This window comes from Canis aureus, chromosome X (genome assembly GCF_053574225.1).
Source record: "Canis aureus isolate CA01 chromosome X, VMU_Caureus_v.1.0, whole genome shotgun sequence".
NCBI lineage: Eukaryota > Metazoa > Chordata > Mammalia > Carnivora > Canidae > Canis > Canis aureus.
Window position 1 is genome coordinate 101,315,349 of NC_135649.1, and position 26,384 is coordinate 101,341,732.

The 26,384-nt window shown below is 35.0% G+C and overlaps 1 long non-coding RNA gene and 1 other non-coding gene across 3 annotated transcripts in view; both read right to left on the reverse strand.

Moving 5' to 3' along the window:
• Positions 1 to 13,120, reverse strand: part of LOC144307774 (uncharacterized) — a 48,412-nt gene extending 35,292 nt beyond the window's left edge. Inside the window, exons 1-3 of one of the 2 annotated variants that reach the window (XR_013374490.1) lie at positions 13,059 to 13,120; positions 12,846 to 12,888; positions 11,909 to 12,329 (exon numbers count right to left, since the gene is read on the reverse strand). This is a non-coding gene — a long non-coding RNA (uncharacterized LOC144307774). Of the gene's footprint in view, positions 1 to 11,908; positions 12,330 to 12,845; positions 12,997 to 13,058 lie in introns of those variants that run through there. The other variant, XR_013374491.1, reaches the window with a different exon arrangement.
• On the reverse strand, positions 12,238 to 12,341 carry LOC144309332 (small nucleolar RNA U13). The gene has a single exon (XR_013375374.1). It is a non-coding gene; the product is annotated as a small nucleolar RNA U13 (small nucleolar RNA).
• Positions 13,121 to 26,384: the final 13,264 nt, after the last annotated feature.

Sequence of the window (26,384 nt, forward strand, 5' to 3'; positions counted from 1 at the left end):
GATTCATTTGCAACTGTGTATAATAGCATCTATCATCCTGTTGGTGCTGTATCTGACAGCCCAGAAAGTGTTTCCTGAGTTTCCCTGACTCCTCAAATTCTCATCATGCATCTCTTCTTTGTTTTCTCAAATAGCAAAAACTTGTGTAGCACATAACACAAAATTTAATATTTAGAAATAAATAATAAAGTACATGAAATATATATATATATTTATTTGTGAATTAGTATGAATAGAGATAACAGATATCGACATAGACTTAAATTTCCAGATATCTAAATACAGAATGCAGTGGTAATCACTGAATATATGTTAAATGATAGATGTACTTTCTTTATTTCACAGGGAAGAAATAACCTTACATGCTTTAATTCTTTTTTATATCATGTGCAATGAAGTTTTTAATGGCTGAGTCATAAGAAAGGGCATAGATGCTTTCTAATGAACAGAGTAGACTTTTCTGCCTTGAATGAAGGCTATCCATTAATCAATGCAATGACAATTTATGGTCAATTCTGTCTTCAGAAAGACTTAATGTTCAGAATGATTTAAGAAATAGAAGTTTCATTTGTAAGAAAATACATGTATGAGAACGAGACAAAGTTTTTATATGGATATAGATTTCTTTTTTAATTGATTGTTTAGGCATAAAAAGAGTAAGCATCAAGGAAAAAGAAGGATTAGAAAAGTAGATAACCATATATTATATATGTATGTGTTCATTTATTGCCTTATAAATCATAATACAGAATTGAGGAAAATACTATAGGGTTTACAGCATTCAGCAAAGGCGATAAAATGGTTAAAGACTCAAACAAAGCTAAAAGGCCCTTTAAAAAGCTAGAGAAATTTACATTAAATTAGTAATTTATTTTATTTTATTTTATTTATTTTTTTTATTTTTTTTTATTGGTGTTCAATTTACTAACATACAGAATAACACCCAGTGCCCGTCACCCATTCACTCCCACCCCCCGCCCTCCTCCCCTTCTACCACCCCTAGTTCGTTTCCCAGAGTTAGCAGTCTTTACGTTCTGTCTCCCTTTCTGATATTTCCCACACATTTCTTCTCCCTTCCCTTATTTTCCCTTTCACTATTATTTATATTCCCCAAATGACTGGCACAAAAACAGACACATAGATCAGTGGAACAGAATAGAGAATCCAGAAGTGGACCCTGAACTTTATGGGCAACTAATATTCGATAAAGGAGGAAAGACTATCCATTGGAAGAAAGACAGTCTCTTCAATAAATGGTGCTGGGAAAATTGGACATCCACATGCAGAAGAATGAAACTAGACCACTCTCTTTCACCATACACAAAGATAAACTCAAAATGGATGAAAGATCTAAATGTGAGACAAGATTCCATCAAAATCCTAGAGAAGAACACAGGCAACACCCTTTTTGAACTCGGCCATAGTAACTTCTTGCAAGATACATCCACGAAGGCAAAAGAAACAAAAGCCAAAATGAACTATTGGGACTTCATCAAGATAAGAAGCTTTTGCACAGCAAAGGATACAGTCAATAAATTAGTAATTTTTAAACTTAGGGAAATATTGGTAGAGACTAACTTGAATGAAAATATTATTTACCTCTAGAAATATAATATGGAATCAGAGTACTGTCACTTCCGAAATTAGGCAAATTATCTGAGTCTTGGTTTCCGTCACTAAAAAGTAGCGTCAAATAGCATGCCTATTTTTCACATTTGTTTGAGTGAGATAAATACAGTAAAAGCCCAAGGATAATGCAAATTAGTATATGATCTGATTCTCAAAGGATAAGGGGAGGGATTAAAGTCCAGAACCCCAAAATCACCCATTGTCATCCATATTTAAACTGTACTTGCAAGTGATTTTTATTGTATTTATTGTATTTACAGATAATTGTGAGTTGTAAATCTCTATAGAAATATCTCCCTCTGCCTATGTCTCTGCCTCTCTCTGTGTCTCTCATGAATGAATAAATAAAATCTTTAAAAAATAGAAATGATAATTATTATCCCTTAGGATTACTAATGGATAATTATCCAGTTTGTTTAAGGAAAAGATTTTGGTTAATAAAATCAGTCCAAATTACTGGGGATATTAAAACAGAGGCTTGAAAGGTTTACTTTGTCTACAGTGGTTAAATTAATTTTTATTTTTTCCTTAAACATAGCATTGGTATACCCGTTAAGACAATGATCTCCTACATTTTGTAGTGAGCAGCTTGAGCCTAACAAAGGAAATTTAAAATTTTCAGAAGGCGAAATGGGAAAGGAATATGAATGATTTTCCAAAAAAATGGAAATCAGTAATTCAAACATCCGTTTACATATCTGAATATAATGGACACCATGAATCTTGTTCATCTCTGTTGTCTAGAATATAACCTGATATAGAGTAAATGCTTAATAAATATTAGATGAATGAACTTTGTATTGGGTTCTAAAGGAGAAGGAAAATCACAAATAGTAAAATTATTTAAGTTAAGAACAAATTGATTCCCCCAACCATGAGCAATGCATTGCTTTGTGTTTCCTGCGAAAGGTTTAGTAGGATTAATACATTATGAAATGTGCATATTCTTTTATGGAAAACTTTCATCATAGCTCCACTTGAGCAAGCAGGTTTGTCATTTGAATGTAAATATAAAATACCAGTAGACTCTGGGACAATTCATTTAATCAGTCTACTTGGTTTCCTCAGGAATAAGATCAAGAATTTGGGTTGGATATTCCTTCCAATTCTGGCATTCTGAAATTCTGATTTTGAGTTTTATTTAAATAAAACATGTTCATTAGATAACCTGGGTTTTATGGCTATAAATGGGAGAGCATACACTTAGTTCACAGTATCAATAGTATATAATAAAAATTTATTTGATATGACTTTTGTAGTTCATTTTTCCCTCTATCTTCCAGAATGAATACATATTTTCTTAGAATTAATTTTATTTTTCGTGTAACTATACAAGGAAAATTAAAACGTGACAATGAATTTTTTAATGGGTGTAAAATGACTTCATGTAGGAGCCTTGGAAGTTATAACAATAAGAGGAATTTCTGTTTCTAAATTCAGTGTCTGTTATGGTTCTCCAAGGATTGAGTAGTGTTTTTAAAGCATTCTGCAAGTTCATGTTCATGACTGATTGCTATGAAGAATATTATGCTCATGTATTATCAGTATGTATAATACAGAAAATCCAAACTGAAGTTCGACAGTACCCATCCCTTATTTTTTTAATGGCAAAAAACACAAAAAACAAAAAAAACAACCTATTAAATTTCCTGAAGCACAGATTCTATGGAACCACTCCTCTGAGTTTTATCTCATGTTGCATGGTAAGAGAGACCAGTATTATCTGCTCCTCAGTCAGTCAACGCAAATATAGTGTTGTGCTAGTTTCAGAAACTTACACATATGATGGAAGAAGATATTTATAGAAAATTAAGGGAAAAAGGGAAACTTGTTATTTTAATGAAAATAATAAGTGACTAATAATTTGAAATTTTCTTTTTGCTCATCTATGCATTGCAAAAGAAATTGGGGGGAAATTGTTCTGTTTATTTAAAATAACATTGGCAGGCCCATAAACCTTTATCTGGATGTGTTTTAGTTAAATTCCTTAAAATAATTCACTTCTGGGCTAAGAGCAAGCATGAGATTTCAGCCCCCAAAAGTAATTTTTCACGACAAATAACTGAAGCAAGGATTTGGAAGGAAGGTGCCATCTGAACTCAAGTTATAGCACTGATAATTTCAAGCCTGAGGGAAACTGATTATAGTGTTTGCTCATCTTAGAAGACAGGGAAATCCTAGGTAATGGGGGAGAAAAAAAAATGTAGGTTGAAAATATAGTTGACTATCCATGCTTAAAATAAATAATGCAAATAACAAAAACACAAAAGAGGCTTATTTTTATTATCACACAATTACATGTCTTAAAAATCTGAATTTGGACCTTTTGAAGCAACAGAATTTACTTGAAGAAATTCTAAGTACCTCTATCACTACAATAAGTCTCAGTGTATATACATGGGTAGAGTCAAAAGTCCTTGCATAAAACTGCTGAAAGTAGCTAATTAAGTCATTGCGTGACTTGACAAATATGATGAAACATGGAGCTGCATACCTACAAGGATAGAGTGGTTCATTTTCATGTCTATTTTTAAGTAAGTATGAGAGGATAATGTCTTTTTTTAACAGAAATTCTGAAAATTTCCAAAAACTTAGAAAATGGAATGGTGGAAAGAAAATTGAATGACATTTGACTACCTTCCACCTCCTCCTTCTCCATTTTAAAGATCTAGAAACTGAGGCTCTGGAAGGATAAATGACAAGGGAAAAAGTTTTTCTTAGCCCATCTCAGGGCTGGAATTTAATTTTATGACACTCTGTCCTTGGTTTTCTCTCCTACTATATTGATTACAATATTCAGCTTTCCCTTTTATTCTTGTATATTTTATGAGATTTTTCTCTTCATTGCTTAGTAGGAAGCAATATTAATCAACCAAGCATGCATATTTTGTTTCCCAGATAATTCCCAGCTGCTATAACTGAGTCCAGGATGTCAAGGTTTTATGAGTCCTGAGAGGAACGGGTGAAGGCCAGATGGCAGGACCTTCTCTTTTGTCCTCCTGCATCCTGATATTATCACTTGCTATGGGATTTCTATGCTTAGGATCCATCCCTGCCTAGTGATGTTTTTAACTGTTGATGCCTTGGACTGACTTTTCATATCTGATAACCTCCTGCTCTAATTTCTGTCACCGAACATTCATATATAATGTATTCCCAAAGGGTAGTGTGGCCCAGCTGTGTAGATTGCAGGTAAAAGATGACATTTTGGTCCTCCACCTTATTTCTGATCCATCATCATACATGGTTCTGGGATGGCACATGAGTTGTTAAGAGTTCAAGCTCTGAGTTCAAAGCTAGCAGTATGCTCTTGAGGGAGTAGCTTGAGAGCTCTATGCTTGTTTTCTTATCAGCCAAAGGAGATAAGAATAAACCATAAGTTATAGAATTGTTAGGAGAACAAAATAGGAATTTATTTGAAGAGTTTAGAATTGTGCCTGACAAAGAATAGTGCTTGATAAAATGTGATTATGATTGTTCCTATTAGTGTGAGGGCTTTCCACTCTCCATATAATAATTGCCACCACCATCTATTTCCCTCTTTTAAAGAATTTATTGAAATCTGCTGTGTGGAGAAAGGATGGGTTTTTGACTTAAACTTATATGCATTTAAAATATCAACTGTACAAACTAGTAGGTATATAAATTCTGGATAATTTATTCACTCGTTGAGAGCCCTAGTAGTTTTCATCTGTAAAATGGGGATTGTATCTGAGAATTTTTTTTCAAAATGTAATGAGAGCTGATGGTCAGTGAGAGAGAAAGAAAGAAAGAAGGAAGGAAGGAAGGAAGGAAAGAAAGAAAGAAAGAAAGAGAAAGAAAGAGAAAGAAAGAAAGAAAAGAAAAGAAAAGAAGAAAAGAAAAGAAAAGAAAAGAAAAGAAAAGAAAAGAAAAGAAAAGAAAAGAAAAGAGGTTGTGTGTTTCTGTCAAGTGGTGATGTGAAAGTAAGCCTAATGGAAAATGTGAGCAGGCTGAGGGGAGGGGTGGATTGAACAGGGAATTCAGAATCCTGTATGGTTCTTAAGGAAATAATTTAATTTTGTGTATATTTGTGTATTTGGTAGTACTTCAGGAAATTTTGTAGGTATAACATAGAAAATAAATTGCCCAAGTGAAAAATAAAATAAGACATTGTCTCATATCTCAGTAAGACATGTTAAACAGTATCCATGGCAGTTTGCAGCTCGTTGTGAGTATGGCATGTGTGTGAGCCCAAAGGTCTTTGGAAATTTGAATCCTCATAGCTAATAAAGAACAAAAATGAAAATGATAATATTGCAGTTTCAGTAGACTAGGTTTTGGATTGTTTTGTAATTATGATGTTATGGTTTTCTCTTATTAAAATACTAACAATTCACTAGGCCAGTAAAGCCTAATAAGTTGGTGGCTTGCCAGCTATGGTGAGTACATCATTTGATTTGCTCCTATGGTTGCAGAAGAGATGGAGTGTTTCTGAAGCAGAAACGGAGTAAAGAAGGCTTATTTAAATAATATAATTCAGAATTGAAATAGGGAGGTAAATTTAAAAAAAAAACTTTCCTGGTATTCAGGGCTCATCTCTCTGTGGTCCAATATGATCTCATATATAAAGTCCTTCTCCAGAAGTAGAGCTCCAAGATGTTTGAAATGACACCATTAGTGATTACACTTGTCCTATGTTTGTTTTTTCAAAACAAAAATATTTCTCCAGTGAATAGTATGTCAAGTCTCTTATACTGTGATTTAATTTCTTATTAATTGGCTTTTCCTCCAGAGGTCGGGGAAAGAAAAGGGCTGACAGAAGAGAAGCAAAGAAGAAATGAAAGGGGGCATGGTAGATTATATTATTGTTCAGAAATATTTACTTACCTTTGCCTCTCCCTAGTAGAGAGGTGGAGTATCTTTTCCTATCCTTTGATTTTTGGGTTTGTTGATGTGACTTGCCTTGGCCAGCAGAATGTAGTGAAAGTAACATCTTACTTGGTCTGAGTCTTGGTCTTAGAGGGCTTTGTGGGTTTTGTTTGTTTTTGCTTGCAGTCTTGTGCTTTTGCCATTGTCATGAGGATATTTTTGAGCTAGCCTGTCATTTCAACAAGTAGGAAGAGAGATACATGGAGCAGAGCTGTTCCAGGCAAGTCTAGCTTAAATCAGGTTATCTCTAACTTACCCATCGATGTATTAAAAAATAGATGCATGGTGTTGTATATAACCAAGATTTTGTGTTTGTTATACAGTATGCTATAGCAATAGGTAATTGATACATTAGGGCATACTGAAAACCAGTTTTGCCTACTTCACAATTTCTCAAGTTGCTTTCCCTTCACCTGAGGCGTGAAGAAAAATTCCCTTGTTGAAGGGAATACAGTGTAGACATAACTCTACTAAGGTCTTTATGCATTTTCTGGGCCCAACTAAAGAATCAAAAATTATGTTTTCTCATTTTTTTTTTTGTTGAGAGGGAGAAGCAGTGGGAAGGGGCAGAGGGTGAGGAAGAGAATCTTAAGCAGGCTCCATGCCCAGCATGGAGCCCAACTCGGGTCTGGATCTCATGATCCTGAGATAATGACCTGAGCCAAAATCAAGAGTCAGACACTTAGCCAACTGAGCCATCCAGGCGCACCATGTTTTCTCTTGAAGTATATCAAGTCTCTTCCTTAAAGTTTTATTTTTTAGTTGTATCGATTGTTTTTAATCCATATCCTGTTACAAATAATCTTTTAAGCAAAACAAATGATCAGTGAAGGATGTTTTACTTGTCTGTTTTGCTCTGGTTTTCTTGAATCTTCTCTTGGTGATTTATACAAACTGCATTTTTTTTGTCTAGGATTGTCTATTCAAATCTCTGGTCCTTAGTCTTAATATTTTCTTCTTTAGTTCCCTGTTACTATTTTGTATTGTGCTCAGGAAAAGAATCATTGGAGCTTTTAAAAAGTGTATGAGATAAAATTAAAGTATATTCATCTTTATTTCGATCCTTTCAGACGTGCTCTTTCACTACTTGTATAGCTTAACAGAAAATTGGACACATTGTGAGGGCATGTCCAAACTCTCTTTAATCTCTATAAACATACATCAGTTACAAAGTGAATCAATTCAATCAAAACTGTAAATTAAACATTAGTTTACTCCTTCTCTCTTTATTCAGATGAATCCTGCCGTCATCTTGTAAAAGAAGATTTGAAAATTTAGTTACTTGTTAAGTTATGAAAAAAGTTTTAGTATGTTGAGTGGTATACCTCAATGGAAAAAGCAGAACTTGCATAAGATTTTTTTCTACATATCTCTGGTATTTGCATGGTTTACTTAAAAATTGACCTAAACCATTATTTTTTAAAACATAGTTTTCTCTTATTCAGGCCTCATCCCTTCATGGTATTATTATAACTTGACAGTTGTGAGTAGTCCAGTAGTGATTCTTTCTTACTGCCTACTATTGATTGATACCATTAGAGAACCTTTGTATGTACCATAAAAGTCTTTCATACCCCCACTTTTAATTTTGATCCAAATGTCATCAATCCATTCTCTATCCAGTAAAGTGATATTTTAAAATTGAAATCAGATTATTTCATTTTTTGCTTAAACTCTTCAATTATTTCTAGTTACCCTTGGAATAAAATCTAATGTTTTAAATGTGGTCCTAAATCTTATTCTCCTGCTTTTCTTTTATGTCAGCCTTATTATCTTCCTTCATATCCTCTGAAAATTCCTTTTCTACAAAAGTCTTTTCTCATCTTAGGCCTTAGCAGGTTGTATTTGCAAAAACATGGAAGTGTAAGAATAGATGGAAAATTCAGGAAAAGAAAAATGGTTCTTTATGAATGTGGCATAAAGACATATCAGGAGTGGATACAAAGATTAGCCTGTGTTTGCCCATGTGCTACAGAGTATACCTGTGTTTATGTTTATGTAAGTAGGTGTGATAATATATGTATTTCATAAATAATATATGCATTATATATATGCATTATATAATGCATATATCATCATATTTTTAAAAGATTTTATTTATTCATGAGAGACACAGAAAGAGAGGCAGAGACATAGGCAGAGGGAGAAGCAGGCTCCCCATGGGAAGCCCAATGTGGGACCCCAGAATCACAACCTGAGCTGAAGGCAGATGTTCAACCACTGAGCCACCCAAGTGTCCCTGTATCATCATTTTTTTGGTAAATAAAGATAAAGTGTATTAAATTCAAGTTAGCAAGCATCATCAAATGTTTCTTACAGTATAGGCCATATAAGTTATCTAACCTTTTCGAGCCTCAGATTTCTCATCTTAAAAAAAAATAATACCTACTTATAGGGTTGTATCTGAGAGGTTATTTTTCTGTAAGTCACACTAAGCACTCAGCACATTGGAGCTACTTTGTGCACATCAGGGAGTTAACTGCAGTAAGGAATGTTAAACACAAAACACAGATTTTACTCCCAATGAGATTATAAGCTCTCTCAGAACAGAAATCTTTAAAGGGAAAAAGGGGTAAGTGCCTGTTAACCTACTCATTTTTTAATATAATGACTAGAAATAGTAAAACTTTCTGGACTGAGAATTCTATTTCCCAAATGCATACTCCTGCCATAAGGTCACTGAGGAAAGCTTTGATGGTGGGCATTGACCTCAAATATTTAAAGAGCTAAATTCACCATGTTTGTGTGGCCAGGACCTATTCCTCTTTAGGTTCAACCACTATACATCTCTCTCTTTTTTTTTTTTTTTTAATTTTTTTTAACTTTTATTTATTTATGATAGTCACAGAGAGAGAGAGAGAGGCAGAGACACAGGCAGAGGGAGAAGCAGGCTCCATGCACCGGGAGCCCGACGTGGGATTCGATCCCGGGTCTCCAGGATCGTGCCCCGGGCCAAAGGCAGGCGCCAAACCGCTGCGCCACCCAGGGATCCCACATCTCTCTCTTTGATTAAGCACATGTTACAATATTAACTAACATTTTGACTTGATTATCTTTTGCTAATAAACCTTCCAGGACTACTCCTAGCTATATCACTTAGGAGAACAGCTTAAAATTACTACACTACTTTAAAAAATATTATGAGCAGGTCAGACCATTGTAATGCCTAATGGAAAATGAATATAGAAAACATCTGAGAAAATAAGTTACACAGTTTATGTGTCACTTTACAAATAGCTCAGAAGTTTAGACTTAAAAAATAAGTTGAACCCTGTCCTCACAAAACTCATGAGGACAAAAATTTTTTTACCCAGCTGTTAATGCCTTTGGTAATTACTATAAATCCAACTTGTATTGTAATAGTCTAACATTCAAGGATTTTGTTTTGGCTGGAACCCATAGTTGGAGAAAGGGTTTATTAAAAACAAATTCAACTTCAAAATGTTGAAGATCCACTTTGATACTAACTGGGAAGGGTCTAGTACAGTAGAATACAGATATTGATCATGAGTTCATAAACTGAGTAACACATCCAATAATAATTTCTTCTTACAGAAAGATTTTTTTTTTGTTTTTTGATTTAGTTTATGCCAAACAGAGGACTCAATCCAATAATTTTTCTATGGTACAGTTTTTCACGTGGAAATACAGAATGAATTTGATACTGGCAAAATTCATTACATTTGTTGTGAAATGTAAGGTTTAAATCCTGGGTAGTAATTTCATGACAGCAGGCAAATAACTTGTTCACATGTCAGTTTACTTCTGGAGATGGTGGTAATGGTGCTTTTCATTATTTGATGAGATAATAGCTATAAATTGTGTGTGTTGCTCTAGCAGATTGGGTTCCCCAGGAAGCTAACTCTGATTTGAAGATTAAGTTCATTAGGGAGTATTCGTAGGATAAACAGTATGGAAGGGAATTCACAAAATTGTGATTATTCAGAGGAAGTTGAGCAGAAATGCAGCCTTAGCCAATAAGCCTATCAATGGAAACCTTAGCCAATCCATGGAGAGTTCTGTGGATAGGATGAATCTTCAGGAGAGTCTTGATTTTGGATGAGAGGAATGGGTCTTTATATACCTTCCTAGATCAGTCATTAGATGGAGGCCTTCTGGAATTGAGGAATAACCTTGCCCAGGGCTATTCTCTTAAACTGAGGTAATTACTAAAGTAGGCCTGACAGACAGTTGGGAGCTGTCAACCAGCAGCAGTATATTATTACCTGGGGTAATAATCAACCCATCCTTTCTGAGGAGATCTGGGTGGCACTTTAGTGTCTACCGTAATCACCATATCATCTGTAAGTATTTAACAGTATATGTTATTATGAAACATATTGTCTTTCATATTTCGAAGAGATCTCAAAAGTTCTACTCTTCCTTTTTGTTACAATTCAACTGTGCTGTTTTTCTACTGGAATTTGCTCCACTATATTTTGGTCAGAGAACCTACAAGATGTCTTGCATATTTCGTATCACTTAATTTTTGTAATAACTTGGTAAATTTTGTGTCATTTTCAGTTACTGTGAAGAAACTGATGTCAAAATGGAGTGCATAAGCTTTTTAATTTACATCTCCACTATAAAGTGAAATAAGACTTTAACCCCAATCTTTTTTTAATCTAAATCCCATGAGATATTTTATTTAGAACTTTGGTATGAGTGAACTTTGCTATAATTTATAGTTTATTCAAGATATTTTGACATTTTTAATGCCATGAAGATTTTACTTTAGCATATGCTGTAGGCGACAATTGTTATATTAAGTTCTAGACCTTTTAATTTTTTATATAATTTTATAAGTAGGTTAATTGCATGGATTTCATTTAATTATTAACATTTATATTTAATCTGGATAGATGGATAAGTAGATCTAGAATTTTCATGAACATCTAATAAGTATTCTTATGTATCATATGAAATATAATTTCTTACTACATAATTCACTTATTTTGATTTAGAAGCACAGGTGAACTGTTTAAAATGAGAAGTTACCTAACTATCCAATGCTAGTATCCAAAATAGAATAAATCAGAAATATCACAAGATAGAATGTTATATGTACACATTAGGCAGTCTTCAAACAAATAAACTTTGTTTTCTTAGATGAACCAGATAGAGGAGCATAAGCAGTACACCATGAGAAGATGGTGGAGAATAGCTGGGATTTTGAAGTAGTTCATTTGTGTGGGTGAAGTACTTGGAATATTCAGTGAAGGGAGTGATGATCTAGGGACATAGCTCAATAACCAAGGGCTCAGAAAAGAGCCTTGAAGGTACAGAGAAAGTGAAAAGGAGACCCAACTGAAAAAATGCACAATGTATCATCGGCATACAAATTTTGAAGCAGACAGATAACAGGAATAGCTTTTATTTTGGCCTGTGATGAAGGATTTCAATAATATGAAGCATGTCGGGGTTGGCTATTTTAGAATGCTTCCAAAAGTGTTATTCTTAGCAGTTTAGTGGTAGAAGAGAACAGCATCAGCCTCTAGGTCATGGGATCAGAGATCCCAACTTCATCACAATGAATTACTAGAAATTTCCCCCAGGTTATGGGACCAGGTTTTCAGACAGTTTTAGCCTCTGATCGTGATATGATCTTTTCTTCAAAATCTTTTGTCAGTGTGTCTTCAAGATATTTTAGAGTTAAATTAGAATTTATTTCTTTGAGACTTGGCTGCCATAATAAGATGAATCATTTATTTATTTTTCTGTCAAACGGGTAATGTGCTGAGGTCGTAACAAGGTTTGAGGGAGATACATGTCACACCGTGGCCTGAACATCCAGTCATCACACTTACGAACTACAAAGGGATAAGTTTAATTTTAAGTTAATAAGTTTAATTTTAAACAAGTTTAATTTTAAACAAGAATTCTTGGAGTGACATAGGTTGTTCCCAATTATGCTCCCCCCACCCCTTAGAACAACGACTAAGAACTATTCATGGACAAGGCAACACTGATAAAATCCTTTTGTGAGGTCAGAGCAAACCTCTGTACCACAGAAACCAAGGCAGACTGAATTAGAAGGGTAAGAAAAGCAGCTATTCAGTAAACACATTGCCCCTCCCCCAGGCTGATGCAGCACCATACTGCGAGATCGCCCCTGACAATTCCTACAGTGAAAAAAGAGGGCCTAGGGTGGACATCTAGCTTCCCCATCATTGTGAGTCACTTGTTGGGAGTCCCTACTCTGGTCTCACCTCATGGGGATCAAAAGGGAATCTACAGGGATTGACCATTGAGAATCTGATTGTGATAGAGAAAGGGGAGGAGCTTGAAACAATCAGTACTTGGATTTGAGCCAGCCAAGTTCCTACCTGCCACACACAAGTAGTAGTCTCAGCCAGTGCCTTTGTTCACCTGCAGGAGCCAAGATAGTGGTACAGTTTGACTGGGGAACTTAGTGGAATACAAATCTGCCTGATTCTGGTCCCGAGGAAAAGCAGTTTGAAAGCCTTGGAGGCTGGTCCCCAGGACTCCCACCCGCACCACCCACCCAGGCAGAGCAGTTTAGTTATAAGTCCACCTACTACTGAGTATAGTTCCTTGGCCATGCCCCACAACAAAGTGCATGCAGAACACCTGGAAGCTCTGTAGCCTAGCAACACTTGAGCAGAGAGCCTGGCAGGCAGAGCTGATTATCCATAGAGCAAAGCCAGTGGCCTTGTTGAGCCAGAGAACTTAGGGTTTGAGTTGGTTTGAATCAAAACCACAAATACTCTTGCTGTCCTTGGAGCTTGTTCTCCCACTGTCCAGACAGGGAAACTAATTCATAGCCCCACCCTTTGCTGTACACAGCCTTTAGCCATGTATGACCAGAGAACCTAACCACAACACACAAGAAGCAGAGTATGCCATCCAACAGTCCTGCTTATAGTGGCAGTTGAACAGAGAGCACGGCTGGTGGTTTTCTCTATCAGCAGCCCAAAAGCAGTGGCCCTGTTTTGCCAGGGAATTCAGTATATAGTCTTGACTGATTCAGGTCCCCAAACAATGAGCTGTGCTAGCCTTGGGGGCCTGTTTTCCTGCTAGAGGCAGGAAGCTAATTCACAGCCCCACCTAAATCTGAGTATGGTATCCAGGCCTATCATTTAGGAAGCCTGACCAGAGAATCCAGGCAACCATGGAGCCCATCCTATTGTCTCACTTGGGCAGGGAACCAAGCCAGTAGTCCTGTCCAACTGTTCCAAGCCAGTGGCGCCTCCTTACCCCAGAGTTTGAGCAATGGCTTCACCCCAAAGTAGACTCTGATAGCAAGCTTTACCTGCCCAAGGACATTACCAGCTAACATACCAAACTGAGCTGAATGGTAATTAATTGTTTCTGCTAAACACTAGGTTGGTTCCACATACATAAATCAAATACATCACATTAATGGAATGTAAGATAAAATTATATGATCACCTCAATAAATGTAGATTAAAGCATTTGACAAAATTCAGTATCCTTTCATGATAAAACTCTCAACAAATTGGGTATAGAAGGAATAAACTTCAGCATAATATGGGCCATATGTGAGAAGCCCACACTAACATAATATCCAGTGGTGAAAGGTTGAAAGCTTTCCTGCTATGATCATAGCAGGGTGCCCACTCTCATCACTCTTACTGGTAGTCCTAGCTGAAGCATTAGACAGGAAAAATAAATAAAAGGCATCCAAATCAAAGGAAGAAGTAAAATTATCTGTTTGTAGATGATATGATCTTACATATAGAAAATCATAAAGAATTCACCAAAAAGAATTAAAACTAATCAATGAGTTCAGTAAAGTTGCAGGATATAAAATCACAAGCAGAAATCAGCTGTTATTTCAAAGTACCAACAACAAAATATCTAGAAAAGAAATAAAACAATCCTTTTCACAATAGCATCCAAAACAATAAAATACTTAGGAATAAATTTAACCAAGAAAGTGAGAGATTTGTAGAAGTAATACTTTGATGAAAACAATTAAAGAAGACACAAGTAAATGGGAAGATATCTCATGTTCATGGATCAGAAGAATTGATATTGTTAAAATGGCTATTCTACACAAAGTCATCTATAGATTCAGTTGCAGTTCCTATCAAAATTTCAATGGCATTTTTCACAGTAGAAAGATTTCCTTACAATTTGATTCCAATGGCATTTTTGTCCAAAATGGAAAGGTTTTTTTTTTTTAATTCGTATGGAACAACAAAAGACTGTAAATGACCAAAGTAATCCTGCAAAAAACAAAGCTGGAGACATCACAATTTTTTTTGACATCACAATTTCTGATCTCAAACTATATTACAAATGTATAGTAATCAAAACAGTATGGTACTGGCATTAAAAAAAAGACACACATTCCAATGGAACAGAATTGAGAGCCCCAAAATAAACTATAGTCAACAAATATTTGACAAGGGAGGCAAGGATACCCAATGGGGAAATGATAGTTTCTTCAATAAACAGTGCTGGGAAAACTGGACAATCACCTGCATAATAGTGAAATTAGACCTCTCTTTTACACCTCTCACAAAAACTAACTCAAATTGGATTAAAGACTTAAACATAATACCTGGAACTGTAAAACTCCTAGAAGAAAACACAGAGGAAAAGCACATTGACAACTATTTTGGCAATGAATCTTTGGATATGAACCAAAAGCACAAGCAAGAAAAAATAAATAAGTAGAACTACATCAAACTAAAAGCTTCTGAATAGCAAAAGAAACAATTAACAAAATGTAAAAGTGGCTTTTGGAATGAGAGGAAAATATTTCCAAAACATCTACCGAGTAAAGGGTTAATGTCTAAAATATGTAAGGGGCTTAACAACTCAATAACCAAAACAAACATTCTAAAAACGGGAGGGGGGGAGGGGAGGCAAAGCACCTGAATATTTTTTTTTATTAAAGGCCAAGTTCCCTTATGAGGTTTTTTAAAGTTATTTATTTATTTATTTATTTGTTTATTTATTTATTTATGAGAGAGAGGCAGAGACATAGGCGGAGGGAGAAGCAGGCTCCATGCAGGGAGCCTGATGTGAGACTCGATTCCAAGTCTCCAGGCCAAAGGCAGCACTAAACCACTCAGCCACCAGCGCTGCCCTGAATAGATTTTTTTCTAAGAAGACATACAAATGGCCACCAACAGATATGTGAAAAGGTGCTCAACATCGTTTAATCATCAGGGAAATGTGAATCAAAATCACAAAGAAGTATCACCTCACATCTGCTAGAATGGCTATTATCAAAAATATAAAAGATAACAAGTGTTGGAAAGGATATAAAGGAAAGTGAACACTTACGCATTAGTTGGTGGGAATGTAAATTGGTGTAGCCACTATTGAAAACAATACCTAAGTTCCTCAAAAAAATTTTTTTTAATTTTATTTATTTATTTATGAAAGACACTGAGAGAGAGAGGCAGAGACATAGGCAGAGGGAGAAGCAGGCACCATGCAGAGAGCCCGATATGGGACTCAATTCTGGGACCCCGGGACCACACCCTGAGCTGAAGGAAGACTCTCCACTGCTCAGCCACCCACCCAATTTTAGTTCCTCAAAAAATTGAAAATAGAATTACCATATGACCCAGTAGTCTCACTTCTGGTTTATATCCAAAAGAAATGAAATAAGGACCTCAAAAAGATATATGTACCTCCTTAAATGAATGTCTATTTAAGTATTATTCACAATAGCCAAGATATGGAAACAACCTAACTATTCATCTATAGATGAAATGATAAAGAAGGAGTGTGTTTAGCCATGAGAAAAAGGAAATCTTGCTATTTGTAACAATATGGATAGACCTTTAGGGCATTATGCTAAATAAGTTAGAGAAAGACATTGGATGCCTGGGTGGCTCAGTGGTTGAGCATCTGCCTTTGGCTCAGGGCATGATCCCTGAGGCCTGGGATGGAGTCCTATGTCGGGCTCCCTGCATGGAGCCTGCTTCTCCCTCTGCCTATGTCTCTGCCTCTCTCTCTCTCTCTCTCTGTGTCTCTCATGAATAGATAAATAACATCTTTAAAAAAATAAGTTAGGGAAAGACAAGTACTATATGATCTCACTTATGTGTGGAATCTAAAAAAGCTGAAGTCAAAGAAACAGAGTAGAATGGATATTGCTGGGGGTTGGGGGATGGAAGAAGTAGGGAGATGTTAATCAAAGGATACAAACTTCCAGCTATAAGATTAATAAATTTGGGGTATCTAATGTACAACATTGTGACTTAGTTAGCAATACTGTATTATGTTCTTGGAAGTTGCCATAAGACTAGATTTTAAATGTGTTCACCAGAAAATTAAATGGTGGTTCTGTGATGGAGGTGTTAACCAACCCTACTGTGGTAATCATTTTGAAGTACATAAGTATCAAATCATCACATTGTACATCTTAAACTTACACCATGTTATATGTTAATGATATCTCAGTAATGCTGGAAAACAAATGACTAAAATTCTTTGCTTCCCAAAAGGCCAGTCTTCAATTAGATAAGGACTTGTGCTAGAACAAAGCTCAATATGCTACTTCTTTAAGAAAGTTATACTGTGAAAAATGAGAAGTTAGCCAAATAAAACCATGTTCTTAGTGATATAGTTGATTTACACTTTGGCATAAACTCCTTACCTCGTTGTAGCCTGGGCATGGACAGGCAGTCATGAACTTGGTGTAGCATGGTTTTGCAGGTATCATTTAATTTAATCCTTAAATCTGTGCTGTGAGCAATAATTAACCTCATTTTACAAGGAATTGAGATCCAGAATTAGTGCAGTTCACTGAAATGTTTGCAGTTAGCAAGTTCTAGTTGAGGATTTTCAAGGCAGACTGACTCTTTTTTCCTCCAGTTTAATTACTGTGCTATTTTGACATTTGGTATATAAAAGGCTTTTGAACTTTTTACACGATAATCTTTTAAATGAAATCTCGTGTATATCCCAATACATAAAAAAAAATAAAAGTGGATGTGTTTGGTTTGATTTGAGGAAGCACAGAATTTGACATTACACTCCATCAGTCCCATATGCCTTATTCTCCATTCCTAGAAATAGCTTGAAGCCCTCTAGATTAGATTATGCTGGAGATTGGCATAATTATTAGAGTCCAGATAAGCTTCATTTTGTTCACTTGATAACATCACCAAAATATGTATGTATATAATCAGAGTACGAAAAGTAAAATATCATTTTGTGGACCAAAACTAGATAGAACAAAAGGAAGTCATTGTTTGAAAGTCTGGGAGATACTGATAGAATCAATCCCAAATCCAACAACCTGGGAATATTTTAGCTTCTTGTTTCAGTGGCTTCTCTAAGTTTCACTTTACCATGTTTTTATTTATACAAAAAATCATTTGGGAAATGCAGATGTGATAAAACAAGCATGACTCCTCAAACTGTTAGGTACAGGTTAATTCCATTGAAAAAAATTTTTTTCAGAGAATGCTGAAAGAAAATCAATATTTCTACCACATTATTATGAACCCCATGTTAGGGTTATTTGCCTCAGGTTAAAAAAAAAGTGTAAATATGCCGTTTCTTTCACTGAGAAGTTCTTTTAAGGCCTGGAGGGATAAAGTTTGAATTGCATATGTGATCACTGATGTTTATATATTGAAGTTTGCATATAACTAAGGTTCTACACTGTTTTATAGGGATGATCAACAAATCTGTTAAGATTGCATTTCTTCCAGGCAAAGCTAAGGATAAAAATATAGTTAACAAAGACTCTTTACAATGTGAAAATATGTTACATGAAAACAACTATGTTAACATAAAATATGTATATGTCATAAGCTTAATTTTAGTACAATACTTTTATATCATATGTATAACTAGTCTTAATAAGTGATCAAGTAAAATAACAGCCCATTGATGTTAATTGTTTGGCTTATCTCCCTCAGAATATTTCTTAAAATATGCTTCCATTATTAAAACCATAGTGAAAAAGCCACAAACATCAGTCAAATAAATATTCCTGATTATGCAGTTTACCACCAAGAGGAAATGCATTATTAAATATCAAAGGTTTTGCTAGTTCCACTCACATTCTACTGGGTAGTAGTTACTGCCATTTGCCATTCCATAATTTACACTCCACTCAGACCTAACTGCTTGCAGCTTCTAAAACAAACAATTTTAAGTCTAAGGTACTTGCTGATACTGTTCTTTATATCTGGGAATCACACTCCACTTTTAATAGAGTAATTAATGCTCCATGCTATAACAAAACCCCCACAAGCTCATTGCCTCAACGTAGAAAGATTTACTGCATTTCACCAAATCTAAGATGTCATCTATTGTAAGATGTATTATTTTGTGTAGTGTCAAGGAAGAAGATGAATTCTCCTAGCTAAACTATGGCACAGTCCTTCCTGATCACCTTTATTTTAAGAACCATTTGTGTGTGTTTGCTCTGTGTGTGTGTGTGTTTGTGTGTATGTAGGTATATGAAAGGAGATAACAATAAAGAAAGTGGGATGAAATGCAAATATTAACAATTAATTAATGCAGTAAGGCTGTAAGAAAGCTTTTTGTTTTTTGTTTTTTTTTTGCAAGTTTTAAGTTTGAAATCATGGAGGACATTATGTGAAGTGAAATAAGCCAGACGCAGAAAGACAAATGTTGCATGATCTCATTTATATATGGAATCTAACATATTAAGACTCCGAATCAGAGTAGAATTGTGGTTACTAGGGACAGTTGGGAGGGAAATTGGGAAATGTTGGTCAGAGTACAAAGTTTCAGTTATGTAAGATGAGTGAGTTCTGGGAATCTAATGTACAGAACAGCAGCTATAGTTAACAATACTATATTGTATCCTTGAAATTTGTTAAGAGAGTAGATCGTGAGCATTCTCACCACAAAAGGAAAAAAAGAAAGAAAATGGAATTTATGTGTGGTTATGGTTATGTTAATTAGCTTGATTGTGGTGATCATTTCAAAAGCATCAAGTTGTGCACCCTAAATACACATAGTTCCTATTTGTCAGTTATGATTTGGTAAAGTTGAAAAATACAAGAAAAATGAAACACACTAAAAGAATGGAATAGAAGGAAATATCAAGTATTTAATTCATAAGCTTAAAGGAATACAGATTCATAAACCATCAAGCTCTAAAGCAGGCACTAAGGATCAAATGAAATTGAAACTAAGTATCTTCATTAGAAATATAATTATCTGAGAAGAAATGTTTGAGAGTAATAAAAACCTTCAGTTAAATAGAGAAGTGGGGTATATTAGTTTAATTGTTTTTTAATGAAAAAAGTATCAAGAGAATAAAATAATATATTCCAGCTAATAATAATATTAAAATATGTTGGCTTTTTAAATAGGAAATATCCATTTTAGTGATAAGAATCTTTCCTTTCTTGTGGATCTTCTTTGGTAACTTTTTTGATGAATATAACCTAGGGACTTTCCATTTATTTACTTTAATTCACATAATTATTCTCTGAGTTCAGTGTTATTGTTTCTGTTTTTGTAGATGAGGAAACTGAGGCTCAGAGAAAAATTACTTGCTTAAGGGCACAGAGGCATTAAGCTTCTTGGATTTCACACCCATATCAGCTTGATTTTAATCCCATACTTTTTAGACCTTAACCTTACTCTGGCATTAAGTGATTCATTAAAATATAAAAAAAACTGGAATAGCCAAGACCAACTTTCAGTGAAAAATGAGAAAGGGTTATTCTTAGTGGCAAAATGGATTTGGAACTTTGCTTTTTAATGAAATGCTAGCCCTAGCCCTTTACAAATTAGAAGCTGTTGATCTTTAAATCATGGTTCATTTCAGTTTACTGAAGGAAACAAAGATTAAAAATGAAAAGAAAGAATACAAGGAATACTGTTTTTATCTAATAATGTGCTAGACATCAAAATGGCTGATTAATAGAAAATTTTCACTTTTCACATAGTTGCTTTGATACTGAACAGTCTTAGACACATTTGGCCTAAAACCAAATGATTCCTTTGAGACCTTTTTTCTATCCCCAAAGCAGCAATGCACCTTAAGAAACCCTTGTTGGCAGGAGTCTCAAAGCTGCTGCAGCGTTTTATATGACAAAATATCTGACAGAAACTCCTTTCACTGGGACAGCCATTAGAAGCCCAGGAAATATGCCAATAGGATAAGTGATCCATCAGCCCTAGGAAGATGTGCTACCTTGGCCTTTTCATTTTACTTTAAGCAAAATCATAAAATAAATGTGTGTCACTGCCATTGACATCTGAAAGAATTTTTAAAGGTATTATGTGATTATTTACTTAACTATTTAGTAAAGAAAGTAATTTGTGTTAAGTAATTATTTTATCAATTATTTAGTACTATTATTGCTCTACAACAGAGGTTTTCAAAAGTGCATTAGATTCACCTGAGTGGGGGGAGCTTATTAAAAGCATATTGCTGGACCCCAACCTTCAAGTCTGGTGACTTAAGTTTAGGGCAGGGCTTGATAATTCACATTTCTAACAAGTTCCTAGGTGATGCTGATGTGGTCTGGGGACCACATTTCAAGAATCATTGGTCTAAGATATATGTAAGATTTTGGATTTGCAAATACAGATTCTTAATTGATCATCTACAATCACTTAGAATCCTTTGTATTCAAGAAAATATTGTAAATATGTAAACATAACTATCTTTAAAAGGCTGCATCTCCAGCTTATTTTTTAGCTGACCTTTGGAACTAGATGTTCACTGTCTAGTACAGTAAACATTAAGGTACATGTGGCTATTAATTAAAATTAAGTAAAATTCAAAATTCAGTTCTCCAATCACACTAACCACATTCAAATGGTTGATAGCTACATATGGCTGATGCCTACCAGATTAGATAGAGAAGAACATTTTCTTCAAAAGTTATGGAAGACTGGGCAGCCGGGGTGGCTCAGCAGTTTAGCCCTGCCTTTAGCCCAGGGCATGACCTGGGATCGAGTCCCACGTCAGGCTCTCTGCACGGAGCCTGCTTCTCCCTCTCCCTGTGTCTCTGCCTCTGTGTGTGTGTGTCTCTCATGAATAAATAAATAAAATCTTAAAAAAAAGTTAGGGAAGACTATTAACTTTTGTAAATAGCCTAAACCCAGGCCAGCCTCAACAGAAACAGAGCAGGCAGGTCCATCTGTGCCATGATTTCAGGCGTTTGGCCTTCCTCACCATCCCCCTCCACCTCAGAGCATCTGTGTTTGTGCATGCACTTATACACAGGATTTTCTCATCTAATATCTAAAAGCTAACCTTCAAGGCTTGGACCTAATTTAAAGATGTACATAGAAACATTGGTTTGTTGTTTATCTTAAATTCTAACTGGGCAACTACCTACATTTAACTGGGCAACTCTACTAAATCTCACAACCTTAGTTTAGGATAAAATTGCATAGGTCTAAGGATTTTTGGAACAGTTAAATGAGTGGGCACATGCAATATGCATAAATTAATGCTTGATAAATACTGTATGTGTTTTCCTATTTCTTATCCTTAAGTTCATTTCCAGTTTGGGAACTCTGCATAGGTAGAAGCTCACATAAGGAGAGATCTACTGGTCTTAAACTTTTCTCATTTGACTAAATACAACTTTTAGGGCTAAATTGTTATTAATTTTCATGACTAAGCTATATGTCAGTTCCTATATTCTACCTTGAAAAATTTCGGTGCACACAAAAAAGATGAACTAAACAGTATTTTGTTTAAGCTCTGGAACACGTTAATAAATATATATAATAACAATGAAAAATCCTTATTGACATGAAAGATATAGATTAGATATGAGGTATAGTACAGAGAAAGTAATTTCCTTTGGGTATATCTTAAAAATTTCAGAAAAACCTCATGAAATTACATAACTCTTTTTATAATCCAGAAATGTTGAAAGAAGCCAAAAGTAAGCCTGTTTCTGTACCACTTCACTTCTTTATAAATAAAAATGATGTTTCAGTCTAAATTATGACTTTTTTGCCATGAAAATTCATATACAAAGAGAAAAAACAAATATGTATACTTTAACTTTAAACTTCATGTTAGGGACCTGGGTTGCTCAGTGGTTGAGCATCTGCCTTCAACTCAGGGCATGATCCTGGAGTCCCGGGATTGAGTCCCACGTCAGGCTCCCTGCATGGAGCCTGCTTCTCCCTCTGCCTGTGTCTCTGCCTCTCTCTCTCTCTGTCTCTCATGAATAAATAAATAAAATCTTTTTAAAAAAACTTCATGTTAGATAGTTATATAAATAAGTCTAGATTTACTTAGTACTTTAAAAATGGCAGCCTTATTTATTTATTTGTTTTTAGAGAAAGTGAGAGTGAGCAGAGGGGAGGGGCAGAGGGAGAAGAAGAAAGAGAAAAATCTCAAGCAGACTCCATGCCCAGCGTGGAGTCCAAAGCAGGGCTCATTCTCATGACCCTGAGATCATGACCTGAGCCAAAATCACTTAACCGACTGAAGCACCCAGACACCTCCTAGAAGTCTTATTTATTATCATTTACATCAACTTGATGATTTCATTTTTAGTTGGTCTTTATTCATCAGATCAAATTAATTAGAACTTAATACAGTTCAGCAAATACTGCTAAGGAATTTTCAGTTGTTCTTAGCTGATAATTAAAAGGACAATAATTCTTTGGCCTTTTTAGATAAAATATGCCAACATTTTAGATTGAACATGTCTAATATTAAGTAAGTGAGTACACTTTGCTTTCATAGAGTAAAGGAAAATGATACAACCTACCTTTGGTAATTCTAAGTCATTGAGGAGATATGTTTGAACTTATTTTGTTTTCCAGAGTTTTAAGTGTTTTTTAAATAAAAGTCTAAACTGATTTTCCAATTATCAAGAGATTATTACCTAACAAATGTATAAAATTTTGGTAGAGATACTATGTTGTTTTATCACTAGACTGTGGTCCTCAACTTCTTTCCTCTTCCAAAGTGTAGACACCTTTATGAAGGAACTAATGTGAAATAGGAGGCTGAGCCTGCTTAAGGAAAAACGGTTCCCTAAATAGTTAACTCTTTGAAATTGCAGTGGGTAATTGTAATTAATTTAGGATCTCCCTTCCCAATCTCTTCTTAACAATAGAAAATACCTTGTCTTCCAGTAGTAGCATTGTTCCCACTGTGTCGTATCTTGACAATTCCAAACCTGAGAACTAAAAATGCTGTAGGTATGTCAGAGGAATCACTTTTTTTTTAATTGGAGTTCAATTTGCCAACATATAGCATTACACCCAGTGCTCATCCCATCAAGTGCCCCCCTCAGTGTGAACAGAAAACAATAAAAGCAAACACTAAGTGCTTCGGTTTGCCATGCACTTTTCTAAGTACTCTACATATGTTAACTGTTGATATTCTCAATAAATCTCTGATGTGGATTGTATTATTGTCATTTAAAGGATGAGGTAATTGGGACAAAAAAAAAAAGTTAAGTATCTTACCTAGTGTCACATAAGAATGAATTGGTGGTGACAAGATTTAAACCCAGGCAGTCTGACTCTAGAGTCCCTGTTTTTATGATTTATATGCCTCATAACTGTAAGGAAATGGGTAGTCCTTCATAAGTCGACTTTGTCCAATCCGGAAATCTTTAGTATTGAGTGGAGCTCAAATTAAATCTGGGAGCAGAATATCTAGCCTAAATTATTGTTTTCCTTGTAGTCTGTCACATACCTTTAGTTTCTCAGCACATTAAGTTATTCAACAAATGTTTACTGAGAATCCACTACATTTGAGGGATTATTTAAGACTTTAGAAATGCAGTTTGGTATTAGGGGAAGTCAACTATTAAAATACACCATCAGGGAGGTATTAGAGGCACCATGAATAATATTTGCTGGGAAGCAGAAACAAATAAGGTCCTCAGTTTTGCCTGGGCCCTTGGAAAGGCTTCCTTCAGATTTCCTCTCTAAAATTATGTGATTTTAAGATTAAGATTAACTTAAGATCTTGACTGCTAGCATCAAGGATCTACAGCAATCACATTCTGCCTTTATACCAAGACATCAAAAATGAGCCATATAGAATTTCCTATGTTGTGAAGTATTATTTATATAATTTTGAAACTGGCCCTGCTAGTTCTCATTCACAGATCCTGCTAAGCAAACACATTATATATATATATATATATATATATATATATATATATATATATATATATATATATATATTCTATCTATCTATCTATCATCTATCAATCTATCCACACTATTATATATACTATTTAGTAGTGATAATAATCTTCTTCATCCAAGGTATGACTTCATCTTCATATCCCTCTGGTATTCTGCCTATCCACATTGGGAAAGAAATGTTGGAAAGTTGCTTTAAATTTATAGCATGGACATGCTCTCCCACTGTTGCTAGCCTCTCAGTTCTCTCTGTAATGGCATCCTAGTGTCTTCAGAAGACGTTTTGCATTATTCCATTAAAATGGACATGCATGTTGTCTGAAACTGTGTGCATGTGTGTATGGGCATGCATGAGGGTTGATTTTGGCATTTTGGGAAATGGAAGGGTTGGGGGATCCCTGGGTGGCTCAGTGGCTTAGCGTCTGCCTTCCGCCCAGGATGTGAACCTGGAGTTCCGGGATCGCGTCCCACGTGGGGCTCCCTACAGGGAGCCTGCTTCTCCCTCTGCCTGTGTCTCTGCCTCTCTCTCTCTCTCTCTCATGAATAAGTAAATAAAATCTTTTTAAAAATTGCGGTAAACAAAAAAAATTGTGGTAAACAAATTTTTAAAAAAGAAGGAAATGGAAAGGTTTTGTGTTGTTACTTATGGCAATAAAATTGCCTGAGGTACCTGGGATTCCCATGCCTAGACTAAGATATAGGATAACTTGGTAGAGAACAAATATAAAACCTTGACATATACTTCTAAGTTAATATGTACCCTTTATTTTACAAGTATATTTATTTTTACAGGTAGTTCATTTTTTTCTGATTGAATCACCTGTACAGAATAGAAAGATACAAAAGGTTATATCAAATCGTCTAATAGCCTATTGAATTTACGGGCTATTTAAATCCTTACCATAATTAATGAAGCTTGTAGTAGACTTCTGGTGCTCTCCTATCTTCAATTCTCTTCCTTCAAGAAACACAAGAGAACCATGCTCCCTTACTCTTCTGCAGTTATGTGGGACTGTTGTGACTAGTTCTTGCTGATGGATTGTGAGTGAAAGTTAATTAGGTCTTGGTCCACTTCTAGACTGAAGTGTATAATTCCTACAGGAAAACTCTTTAGTGCTTTTCTTCCATTCTTAACGTAGGCAACTGTATGTTCCAGACAGTACGAGAAGAGGATGGTAGAGCTTTTATTAGCCTGGACTGGTATGTTAGTACATGGAATATTGCTTACCTGAAGAGTTGCACAGACCTACAAAGAAATTTGCATGTTGTGTTAAGCAGCTGATATTGGAGGTTGTGTGTAACAACTAACTAGTCTATCCTGTTTAACACATATTATAAGATATATAATTCCATCAGCTTTTGTTTTAAAATAGTTTTGGCCATTTGGTATTCTTGCTCTATTTTGAATGTCTGGTAAGATTTAAAACTAAGTAGCTAACAATGACATTCCATATATATCACTGATTACAGTTTCATAAAATGATTCCAAAGATATTATGCCACTTGATTCTCAGTCTTTATAAAATTTGACTTAGGAAACTGAGGCATAGAGAATTTAAGTGACTTTGTCCAGTGCTTAGAAAAAAATGGAGTATAAATGATTTTTCTTGCTTTTACTAGTGTTTATAAATATACTCTTGTTTGTCATGTGAAATATCCAAATCATAATAAATCTTATGACAAAAGGAAGAACGAAGTATGGTTTGATGTATTTGAATCCTTAGAAATTCTTTAGCTCATCCATTTTTAATGGTGTTAATTTCTTATATTCAAAT